The sequence below is a fragment of the Myotis brandtii genome, unplaced genomic scaffold, assembly GCF_000412655.1.
Source record: "Myotis brandtii unplaced genomic scaffold, ASM41265v1 scaffold82, whole genome shotgun sequence".
Lineage (NCBI taxonomy): Eukaryota > Metazoa > Chordata > Mammalia > Chiroptera > Vespertilionidae > Myotis > Myotis brandtii.
Window position 1 is genome coordinate 1,985,834 of NW_005371324.1, and position 12,447 is coordinate 1,998,280.

A 12,447-nucleotide genomic window follows, 5' to 3' on the forward strand; every position below is an offset into this window, starting at 1 on the left:
CGGAGGCCCCCCCCCCCCCAGTGCAAAAATTTTTGTGCACTGGGCCTCTAGTTTATCTATAATATTTTTAGTCAGTCATAATTTCAAATAGTCAACTTTCCTCTGGAAATTATGACAGAAATGTACTACCCTGTGAGAGAAAAAAAATATTAAATTCCAAAGTTACAAAACAATACCAACTATTTATTTTTTGATAACAATAGAAAGTTCAGAGAGAAACTTTTATTTTTGATAATAATTTTCCTTAGAAACTTTCCAAAGGAACTATAATGAATAGAACTGTTAGTAATAAAGTTTAACGTTTAAGTAATAATCCAGGCATATACCTATAAAAAAAAGTTGATTAATTTTTATTACTCTTGCAATTTAAAATTCCTTCATTGCATTTTACTGAAAATATATTTATTGCATTTTTCTATAAATACAAAAATTACATACTAGTGTACATTGTGAAACTACAGTGAAAAATAATTGTACTGCATCAAAACTTAATGTAGACATATACCATATGCCTGTGAAAGTTACATCAGGAGCACAGAATATTTATTTTAAGAATGGCAGTGTACACCTTTAGTAAAATGGAGTGCCATGTTTTGAAATATAGCTTTTTTATTCCATTGTGGTAGACATGGGCTACACACTTTTTATACACTGTTTTAGCATCCTTATTTTGCAGTTGCTATTGCTTTGTAGATGCAATCAGTGGTTCACATTGGGATAGAATTCAAAATTTCAGCTCTGAGTCTGAGCTCTATTTTGAAATAGGCTTCTCCCTAAGTATTTTGTGAATGTTGAAAGTGCACAGTGTTGAAAATAAGACAGTCCTAAAAACATCACACACATACAGTCACATACATAACGGAAGGGGTCGATGGGGTGGATAGTTGCTTCCTAAAATTAATATATGTATATTATATGTTATATATATATTAATTTCTAGTTTTTCAGAGTCTAAAAATACATGTTTCTCTACTGAATCCTGGGTCTTCTGGGTTCACTTGGTTGGTGAGCATGGTTTCAAACAGTGAAATAGTGTTTGGTAGGTTTTCAAAAAATGAAGCTTGGTTTTGGAAATGTTTACTTCCCATAAATTTTATAGAAAAACTAGAGGCCTGATGCACAAAGATTCGTGCAAAAATAGGCCTTCCTTCCCTTGGCTGCTGGCAATGGTTTCCCTCCAGCACCCAGGATCCAGGCCTTTGCTCTGGATGCAGCCTCCTGCCTTCGCTCTGGGATGGGAGCCCCCTCCTGCCTTCCCTCCGGGAGGCTGCTGCCATCTTTGTCACATTAATTTGCATATTCCTTCCTTATTGGCTGTGGGCGCCACCATCTTTGTTGCAAAGTGACGGTCAATGCATATTCCGTCTTTATTAGATAGGATTTAGTATTGTATCTACTTCAAATATTTGTGTATGATAGTAACATACTATGCATGGAACATGGGTGACAAAGCAGCACTGTGTGCTGGAGACCTCTGTTTCGGAGACCTGGATGATTTGGTGATCACTGTGCTTATGTAATGATTTTCAACTGTATCCTGCACAGTGGAAAGAGTACAGCCTTCCTGTACCCATTCACTCTCTCTCCACCCACTTCCCACTGCACCAACTTGGGGTTATACAGATAAGGGCTATCTGAACTGCTCAGCTGAATGAACTGGGTTAGCTTCAGTATTTTGTAAATTTTAATGTGTAATTGAATCACCTGGGGAGCTTATTAAAGAGAAGATTCTGATTCAATAGGCCTGGGTGGGATATAGCCTGGATTTCTAACAAGCTCTCAAGGAGCAAGAAGCTGAACAACACCAAGGTTTCATCCCAATTCCGGTGATGACCCTCAACCCACCTGCAATGGCTGTGAAACTATGGGTAGGTAGATGCTGCCTAATGAGTGAAACAGGAAAATAGTGCTTTTGAATAATGGAATACATATGGCTATAGAAAACTAAAAAATGAAGAGTTAAAAGAGGAGCCAGGAAGAATACAATTCAAAGTGGCAGGCCAGAAATTGGAACTGGAGAACACCTTGGAAGAAACCGGTGTCTGTGCTTATGCAGAAAATCCATAGCCCATCTGCTGAAGACGCAGCCAATCATCTGGCTGGACATGAGACAACTGGATAGCCAAGATATAGTAATAATAAAATCTTCGCAAATTGTAATCACAGTGTTGGCAAAGAACAACATTTTGAATTAGCTCAACTGCTTAGCAGCAATTGGCTCTGATGGCTTGATATTGAGAATGTGTGTGGTCGAGAGCCAGCGCTCCAAATTTAAATGGACTGTTTTGTTTTTTAACTTTGTCATAAAGGTGCGGCTTAATACCCAAACTGGTTCTTGTCAGTAAATACACTTTTCCATAGACATTGAGTTTCCAAGGGCTCAAACATTTCCCCCAAATTGTATGAAAAATATTCAGTGTTTGAAGTCTACTATATTTGTCATGATTGGATATAAGCTAAATAGACCTAGGAAGGTTTTTAAATGATTCAACTATCAATAATGGCCTTTTTGTAATTATGAGAATAGCGTAAAGTTGCAAGTTTTCCATTTTCCAGAGAAGAGAAGTATGCTTTTTTTTTTTAGATTAATGAAGTACCAATGTTTTTCTTTCTTTTATATGCTCAACTTTCCTTTTGACATTTTAAAAGTGAGTTTGGTGCATGTGATTGATAATGATAACTTTTACATTTAGCCGTCTTTCATCATTTTATTGATTTGTGTATTTTCTTATGGCTTTTTTTTCTTTGATCTCATTTAGCATTTGGGTGCACTTTATGGATTTCACCCTGTGGTCTATTTGCATTCAAACTTTGCAATCGGTTCAGTAAAAGCACTTGTAATATTGGATATTAATAAGAGGTTTCAGTACCAATGTCTGAGTTATCTGCTACGGCTGCCTCAAGCAAATCGTAGTGGATTAAGAGGATATTATTCACACACACTAATGAAAGGTTATTTAAATAATGATTTTTGAAGACAATACTGCTAAAATGAAATTATCTTGTAATATTATCCTAGCCACAGCTTTGTAAGGACACTTTGTACTTTTCATACCTGGTGGGAAGAGAGGATGTAAAGGAGAAAGGGACATCATTGGCTTCCCATGTGTAGTTCATACTTTCATTTGCTTTATACACTCACCTGCATTTCAGATTCGACTGCATGTTGTAGAATTTTGCCATTCCTTCCATTTTTCACTTTGTCAACTTAATTATATCAAATGCGTTTCTTTAAAAGAGGCCCATTCCGTTTAACAACTCATATGTATAATCAGAATTTATATCATGGCAATAGAATAGAATTTAATTTTACCAAGACATCATTTATATTATGGAATGTTTCTGTTGAAAAACCCTGCAGGCGTAAATGTATTTTAATATGGAGTTTCACCTTATACTTCAGTATCATCATGTTAAAAGATGAGATGGTGTCTTGGGGTGTCTTGGAGGGAAATGCATCTGGAATTGATCTGAACTCTCTCTCTCTCTCTTTCTCTCTCTGAGGTAATTCAGTGACAAGCTTTTACAGAGATGATGAATGTAACGTAATGTTTCTGAACTTTTGCATGTGTGTGTGCTGGGGAACCTAATTAACCAACTTAAACTACTTTTATTCAAACACTCCAGAAAGATAACACCAGTCACAAATGTTAAATATCTGTTTTGCTTTACTTTGCTTACTCATGCATTTATTCAACACTTGCTATGGCAGTTTATCTAAAATTGGGTCCAAAGTAATTTAAGCAGCTATACCCTATGTGAAAGATTCTGTAGAAAGCTTTAAATCATAGTGACAGCCATTAGAACTTGCTTAAAGGAAATGCATTTCTGAATAACTTCAGAGGAAACAATGGGTGGGGGCTGTAAGTATAGCCATAAGGTATCATAAGAAATTATTCAGCATTTAGATATGTGGTCCTTTGAAGCAATAGAATTAGATGTATTGTTTTCTGTATTCCATACCTATATAAAAGACAGTAATAGCTTACATTTATTGAGCATTTATTCTATGTTAAGAACATATCTTGGTATGTGAATATTACTTCATTGAATTCTCAAAATTTTTGAGTTAAACAAACAAACTATCATGTAATTCTCATTTTACTGGTGAAGAAATATTCGCACAGAGGGATGAAATAATTTGCCTAAAGTCACATAGTAGTCAGTGGCAGAGATGGAATTTAAATGTCAGCAGTGAGATTCCAGAGCCAGGTTCCTCACTTCTGTGTCATTTTCATTTCAGTCCTATCACTGATTTCTGTGAGTCTGATGAAGTCCTTCACATTATTTATTTTTCTTTTCTTTTTTTCAGCTATCACAGGTGAGCCAAAGTCATTCCAAAATGTTTTTGGAGACTTTTAGAGCTAGCTCTTCTGTAAATTTCTAAATTTAGAAAATGCACCGGACAAAGGATTTAATTATCTGTGTATTGCTTGGATATTGTAAATATGTCCAGAAATATAAAATAATAGATATATGCAATGTATCCATTTAACAGTGAGTGCTGCTATTTTAGGTCCAAGGATGTTGATAAATTGATGTAACTTAGAAATGTGGGCACTAAAAACATAGTATTATAAAAAATATTTCAATGTGTCATCCTGAAAAAATATTAGAAGACTTTGGAAGATATTTCCTTTTAAATTGTATCAAATTGCAAGACTAAAGCAGTTTAGAATATTGGTAGCGCAACTTTAAAAAAATGTTTATTGCAAAACTTTTCCCTAATTAGATGCTCTAAACTTTTGACAGAAGTTGATAGAAGGAAAAGTATTTCCTCGTGTGTTTAAAAAGGATATAATTTTTTGTATTTCTAATTTACTGGATTCTCCGAAATCAGATATGCTTGTCAGAAATCAGTCTTCTCATAATAAATTATATTCAGTATAAAGGATCATTGTTATTCTGCATTTTCAGGTTCAGTATATGTTTTATTTCAGAACCCGATTTTTTCACCGTCTGGTTTTAGTCAGCCTAATGTTCCTTTTACTGAGAATGAATTCCAAAGAAGAATAATTTGGGGTGAAAGGAACCTCATGGTCTGGTCTTATGTTTCCCTCTATCACTAATTACTTAAACTATATATTTTTAATGAAACAATTTATTTAAAAAAAAGCCTTTACTCACCCTCCAACTTCACTTCTTTCCAATTACATTCATTCTAGAATTGGTTTGTTAAAATATACAGAGTTTAGATTTTTAATAATGTAGAAAAAATATTTCACACATCCATTACATACGTAATATACACTGAGTGGCCAGATTATTATGATCACCTGACGTTTGTAGGCAAATTAGCTATGATTTCGCGCTGAAGCTGCTAGAGGGCCAGACCATTTTGAATAGGGAAGCAGGTTGTTTTCCATGACAGTAGAAGTGATTTTTTTCTGAAGATATGGTTAAACAACGCGATTTAACAGCCTTTGAACGTGGGATATATATGTACACTGAGTGGCCAGATTATTATGACCACCTGACATTTGTAGGCAAATTAGCCATTCACTGCATCGTATGGGATATGGAAGCCAAAGGCCTGTTCAAACACCTTTGCTGTCTGCAGTTATCAAGATAAAACGTCTCCAATTCGCACAGGAACACAAGGATTGGACAGTCGAGCATTGGAAAAAAGTCATGTGGTCAATGAATCACGTTTCCAGTTGCATCACGCAGATGGCAGAGTGAGAATTTGGCAGAAACAGCATGAAAGCATGCACCCCACATGCATGAGTACAACCCTTCAAGCTGGTGGGGGCAGTGTTATGGTTTGGGGCATGTTTTCCTGGCATGATTTGGGCCCTTTAATTCGTGTGCAACAATGTCTGAATAGCACCACATACCTAAGTATCGTTGCTGATCAAGTTCATCCTATCATGTTGATGGTGTATCCCAATGGAGATGGCTTCTTCCAACAAGACAATGCGCCATGCCACGGTGCTTGTATTGTGCAGGAGTGGTTTCAAGAACATGAGGGAGACTTTACCTTGCTTAGGTGGCCCCACAATCACCAGATCTCAATCCAATTGAGCATTTGTGGGATGAAGTTAAAAGAGCCATCAGGCAGCTGGTTCCACAACCATCAAATCTCACAGAACTGGACAGTGCTATTCATCAGGCATGGTGTCAGATTCCTCGCATCACCTTTCAACATCTCGTGGAGTCAATGCCAAGAAGAATCACCGCAGTATTGAAGGCAAAATGTGGCCCAACGAAGTACTGATGAGGTGGTCATAATAATCTGGCCACTCAGTGTATATCTATAATAATAAAAATGTAATATGATAATTACATCAGACAGCCAAACAACCATCTGGACATCATTCTGGTCATCCTGGATGAAGCTGCCGTGGCGGGGGCCAAGGGAGAAGTGGTTAGGGGCAATCAGGCAGGCAGGCAGAATGGTTAGGGGCAATCAGCCAGGCAGGCAAGTGGTTTAGGGGCAATCAGGCAGGTAGGCAAGCAGTTAGGGGCGATCAGGCAGACAGGCAGAGTGGTTAGGGGCAATCAGCCAGGCAGGCAAGTGGTTTAGGGGCAATCAGGCAGGTGAGTGGTTAGGAGCCAGCAGTCCTGGATTGCAAGAGGGATGTCCGACTGCCGGTTTAGGCCCAATCCCACAAGGATTCCTGCAGGATTGGGCCTAAACCAGCAGTCAGACATCCCCGAGGGGTCCCGAATTGCGAGAGGGTGCAGGCCTGGCTGAGGGACCCCCCGTGTGCACAAATTTTGTGCACTAGGCCTCTAGTATTTATATAAAATAGATGCTATCTACTGGTCAGTAGCTGCTATCTATCTCACAAGAATTTCTCTCTTTCTAGATGAATCCATAATAAGCATATAAGCATTACTGAAGAACTGTGAAGGAGGCAAGTTTCTGTAATACTCAAGCAACCATTTAAAAAGCAGAAGGTCCTATGTCCTTTTAGCAGGTTTTTACTAGTACATGTAATAATAATAATGATAAATGAGTCTCTAAAATATGCAAAGCACATTAACGTGCAAAGTACATTTTATTTATTTTTTAATCTTCCCAACAACCTTTGGAAGTAAGAATTATTATTTCTATTTCCAAGACTTTACATCATTCACGTTCAGGGTCAATGTTAAGACTCTCCTGCATTCAACCCTGGATGGGTAGTTCAGTTGTTTAGAGTGTCATCCTGACAGGCCAAGGTAGTGGATTCTATCACCACTCAGGACATACATAAGAATCAACCAATGAATGCATAAACAAGTGGAACAACATCAATGGTCCTTTCTCTCTCACTCTCTCTCCTTTTATCTCTCTCAAATCATTAAAAAAAGTTTAAAAAGAGTATCCTGCATATTTAAATGACTTGATTAGCTATAAAAATATCTTAAATATATATATATATATGCGCCTAATATGCAAATTGTCCCTGTGGGAGTTCAACAGGGAGACCAGGAGTTTGATCACTTGATATGTAGTGTGCTGACCAACGGGGAACAGTGTGGAACAAAGGAAGGCCCTGGCTGGCAGCTGGAAGGAAGGCCCTGATCGGCCCTGATCGCCAGCCAGGCCTAGGGATCCTACCTGTGCAAAAATTTTGTGCACCAGGCCTCTAGTAGTAAATAAAAAACCTATTGGTGCTTTCTACCAAGTAAAACTCTAAGAATATCTAAGTGGAATTCAAATATTTTATAATTAAAATTATATATAATTTTTCTTATTTTACTTCAATAATGACCCAAGATCATAATTTTGTAATCATGATTCTGAATATAGTAAATATAGTAACCTTATGGGTTAACATAGATCTTTAAAAGAAACATTTATGTAATTAAAAATGATAATCACAGTTAATATTCCTGACATTATTTTATTTTTTAAATATTTTCATTGGTTTCCAGAGAGAGGAAGGAAGAGAAACATCAAATGCTAGAGAAATTGCATACCCCTTAATTGGGGATTGAGCCCACAAGTCTGACATGTGCCCTAATAGGGAATTGAACCAGCAACTCCTCAGTACACGGGACTATGCCCAACCAATTGAGCCACACTGGCCCTGACCTTATTTTTGGCCAACACTAATCTTAACATTAAAGTATTTAAGTCTAATATTGTCAATATTGGATTATTGATTTTAGTCCAAAAATTTCTTAAAAGCAAATGCTGGTGATTAGAAATTAACACAATTGTGAAGATTTTATCTTCCGAATTATTTTTTATTCAACTATAATATGCATAAAAATAAATAATAATTTTTTCTCTCCAAATACTTAAATTTATTTTCTAAACTTATATTTCCTATGAGTTAAAAATATCATAGTACCTTCTGAATAAGCAAATAATAGTATCTGAAGTTAGAAGTTAAAAATGTATTTGTAATCAATTTGAAATTAGCTATATTTAATAAGAAAAGCATATTCATGACTCTGAAACTATTAAAATATCTTTTCATACATCACTTTCATCATGAACATAGTAATTATTATGCTATAATTGCTAGTTAACTAAACATTTATTTATATGTGATTACGTTGCAACTTTAACTAAAGATATTTACACTAAATATGAAAGGATATTTCTGTGCAATTAGATATTTTTTCTACCTCTATATTACATATTTGCATAGTTAGTAAATTTCTCATGAAAAGTAGTACATAAATATATATACTTCAAGATTATTTTAGAGTAAACTATCTAGTTGATACAAAGAATGTTATTATTATAACAAAGTTACTTAGGAAAGTTTTGCTTGTTGATAGTATTACAGATATCTCCCATCCGACCCCTTACCCCCTCTCCTCCCAGCCCCTACCTACTATTATCAACAATAAAAAATATATTACAAAAATAAAATTTAAAAAGGGTTTTACTTAAAATAAAAAATTCTGTTTTAGGAACAATTTATGTTCTTGAGAATCTCGCTTACTGATTTGCAAATTGTCAACTGTAAGGTACGTATATTCTAAGCATTTTGAGAATCTCCAAATTTGTAAAAGTACACCAAAACTTTTACTTCACCAATAAAATGCAGTGAAATAAATCTGAAAAATAAAGCAACTTTTGTAGAGCATTAGTAATTTTACCAGTACAGGACTAAAGTCATTTCTAAACTCTATAAATATATTCAGAATGAGTTTTCAGTGCAACCATTTCATCTCTTTTTAAAATTTTAGGTGTTCATATGAATTATTCATATCTAGATGAACCATTGCCAAATTTGATATTCCTTTTTAGTTTTATATTAAATAAATACTTTCTAGCTAAGAATCTTAACAAAAATTATAGGGTGCTTACTATGGGCCAGGCACTGTTCTAGTCTCTGTAGCTAGTTGTACTAATCTTCCCTCTTCAAGTTTACATCCATTTGTTCTTCCCTTGCATTACTCCTATTAGTAGCTGGCTTTGTGTTTTGTTTATAATAAAATTCAAACACCTTACCATGACCTACAATGACTTAAGTGACCTATTTGCCTCCTTCTCCCATCTCTTATCTTATTACTCCCTCTGTGCTTTCTGCTCAAGTCATAGGAGCTTCCATTCTTTATCTGCAAAACAAAAGACACAACACTTCCTTGCTTCTGCTTCCTTTGGCTACACTTTTCCTTTTCAACTTTTTTTCATGGCTGGGTTAATAATATCATTCAAGTCTCAATTCAAATGTTACATCCCCATAGAGATCCGATGTGACTGTAAAGTTCCCTTTCTCATTATATCATCTGCCCTTTACTCTACATTTAACTCAACTTATGTAGCAGTTCCTGTCTCTCTGCCATAAAGGAATGTAAGATGCAGAAAAGAAAAAGTATAGTAAACACTTAGAAAATAATAGATTCATAAACAAATAAATGAAAGCAGTTAGAAAGTAAAAGGTTCCCATAATTTTTTTTTTTTGAGAAATGCTGCTTTTTATACCTTGGAGATTCACAGAGCAAATTAGCATATTAAAGCTCTGCATATTTATGTTTTGTTTGACTCAGAGGTTCCAAGGCTTTTTTGAACATGAAACCTTTATTTTTTTTTTTGAAATAGCACTTATTATGTCTTTGAAACACTTGATGGCAAACATTAGCCTTTTTTTATCCTTTTGAGATTTTCATAACTCGTAATATAATTTAAATAAGCATTTTAATAAATATATGAAAATAAAAGTTTAAAGTAGTGAGAGGATCAGAATGTGTTTTCTGAGTGAACCAAGTTTAGTTCGAAAAGAAAAAGGCATTTTGCTATTAGCTTTCTTGCCTATGGTTGACAGCTGATGGAACAGTGCATGGAGTAATATGTTTTCCTTTTGCTTTCTAAATTTGTATTAAGCCCATAGCAATTCTGCAGCAAATTTAATGATGTTGTGGAAAAATGTCTAATATAAAATATTTTATTATAAAAGCGCCGAAACATTAAGGCTATACTATATCTGCCTCTATGTTTGACAGCATGGAAAAAAGTACTATAGTTGTAGGGAGGAATGTAGAATGTTTTTAGAAATGAAAGTGAAAACCTGAACTGAATAGACATTATTCCCTTGTGCTTAACTCTGTGGGATGTTTTTATTGTGCTTTGTTTTTGACAAAACATAGTTTTTCATGTTCAAATTTTGGGGAAGCTTAGCCTATTCTGTGATAATGGATTAAGTTATAAGTTCTCTTGCCATTTCTGAAATGATACATTGAAATATATTTACGAAATGATATGTTGTGATATATTTACTATAATCTCTTAATGAGAGTTTTGAGTTTTTAATAAAAAGAAGAAATGTTGCCTGGCTGGCATGTCTCAGTGGTTGTGTTGACCTATGAACCATGAGGTCATGATTCGATTCTACTCCAGGGCACATGCCTGGGTTACAGGCTCTATTCCCGGTGGGGGGTGTGATCAATGAGTCTCTCTTATTATTGATGTTTCTATCTCTCTCTCCCTCTCCCTTCCTCTCTGAAATCAATAAAAATATATTTTAAAAAAGGGAAAATGTAGCTTTAAAGGATTTAGAAGTCTTTTTCAGGGTGGTATTTTTATCTACTTTTCTTACTTGCAAGAATAATGGGCTAATAAACTTCCATTTAAAAATATTGATTATTCCAAGTGAATCTTAAGTGAAATGAAGAAAGTCTGCTTTAGGTTTTGAATATTGCAGCATTTTCTATCAACTATTAATCTTCAAGACTTTAAAAGATAAATAATGTCTATCCCCATTGAATCTATGTTAGGTATAAAATAACTCAGTGTCTATAATATTGGGATAGACTGATTTCATAAAAATCTCTTATTTGCCATGATTCCCTGGTTGTCTTTTCATGTTTCAACTCCATTAACGTCCCATAGGCATATACTAAAAAGGAAAATCAGCCCCTGTCCATTGTTGCCCAGTGGTTAGAGTGGTCCCCACACAGAAGGGTTGTGGGTTTGATTCCTGGTCAGGAGCACATATAGGAGGCAAGGGATTGGTGTTTCTCTCTCTCTCTCTCTTCCCCTCTCTCCCACTCTCCCTCCCTTCTACTCTCTCTAAAAATCAATAGAGAAAATATCCTTGGGTGAGGATTAACAACAACAAGATAGGAAAAGGTATAATTTTAATGTAATACAATCTCTGCCATCTTTAATTTTCTAGCCTATAATTGAAGGACTTTAGTAGTACAAAATACATTTTTCTTTTTAATGTACATGTCTCTACTTGCTGGTATAGCTGCTGCATTTTTTTCATGTAGTATATACTAAGTCATATTTATTCTTCCTTTATATTTGCTTGCATTTTGACAATTAACTACAACTCCAAAATGGGTTCTCAATCTCTTAAGTTCAAGATCACAAATGCAGCCACCTATTATAGTAGCCAAGCAAGTAAAAGCCCTGAGCAGTAAAACTTAGAACTAATTTAACATTAAGCTGCCTTTTATTCTTATATTTTTATATTGAGGTAAGTTATTTACAGAACTTTTATATGACTATTTATCACTGTTTTCTACATAATTATTTTAATACTCTATTTTTTGACAATTTTAGTCTTTTTTCTAAAGTCACTCTATCCTTCCTTCTATGTATTAATTTATTTTGTAAAAAGAATTAAATGCAAAATATAGTTCTAATAGTTTTAATATGAGTAGATTGTGGTGATAAAAAACAATTTAAGTGTTCACTGAGGATAGCATGAAATAACAGAACAATAAGACTTACTCCATAAACACAACATCTATTAGGAGAGGCACAAAAACTACATTCTGGAAAAAATCATATGGCATGATTTCCAACTGTGGGAGAAAAGATCTAACGGAGAACCAATGTGCAATGAAACATTTCCACTTTTGACATCAGGAATATTTAAGTTCATTTCCAAACTAAGCAACTTAAAGTTAAGCAATGCCATATGACACATACATCACAGCTCCACCCCAATAAATCTGAAGACACGTATTTTATTATCAAGTATACAAAGAGTTAATAGCACAGTTTTAAAATTGTTAGCTAATGCATAAAATTACCTCACAATCTTC

The 12,447-nt window shown here is 34.8% G+C and overlaps 1 long non-coding RNA gene across 1 annotated transcript in view; it reads right to left on the reverse strand.

The window, feature by feature from the left end:
- LOC106724395 overlaps positions 1-9,348 on the reverse strand; it is a 161,624-nt gene extending 152,276 nt beyond the window's left edge. The window contains exon 1 of the long non-coding RNA XR_001360176.1: positions 9,260-9,348. This is a non-coding gene — a long non-coding RNA (uncharacterized LOC106724395). The remainder of the gene's footprint in view (positions 1-9,259) is intronic.
- Between the last annotated feature and the right edge of the window lie 3,099 nt (positions 9,349-12,447).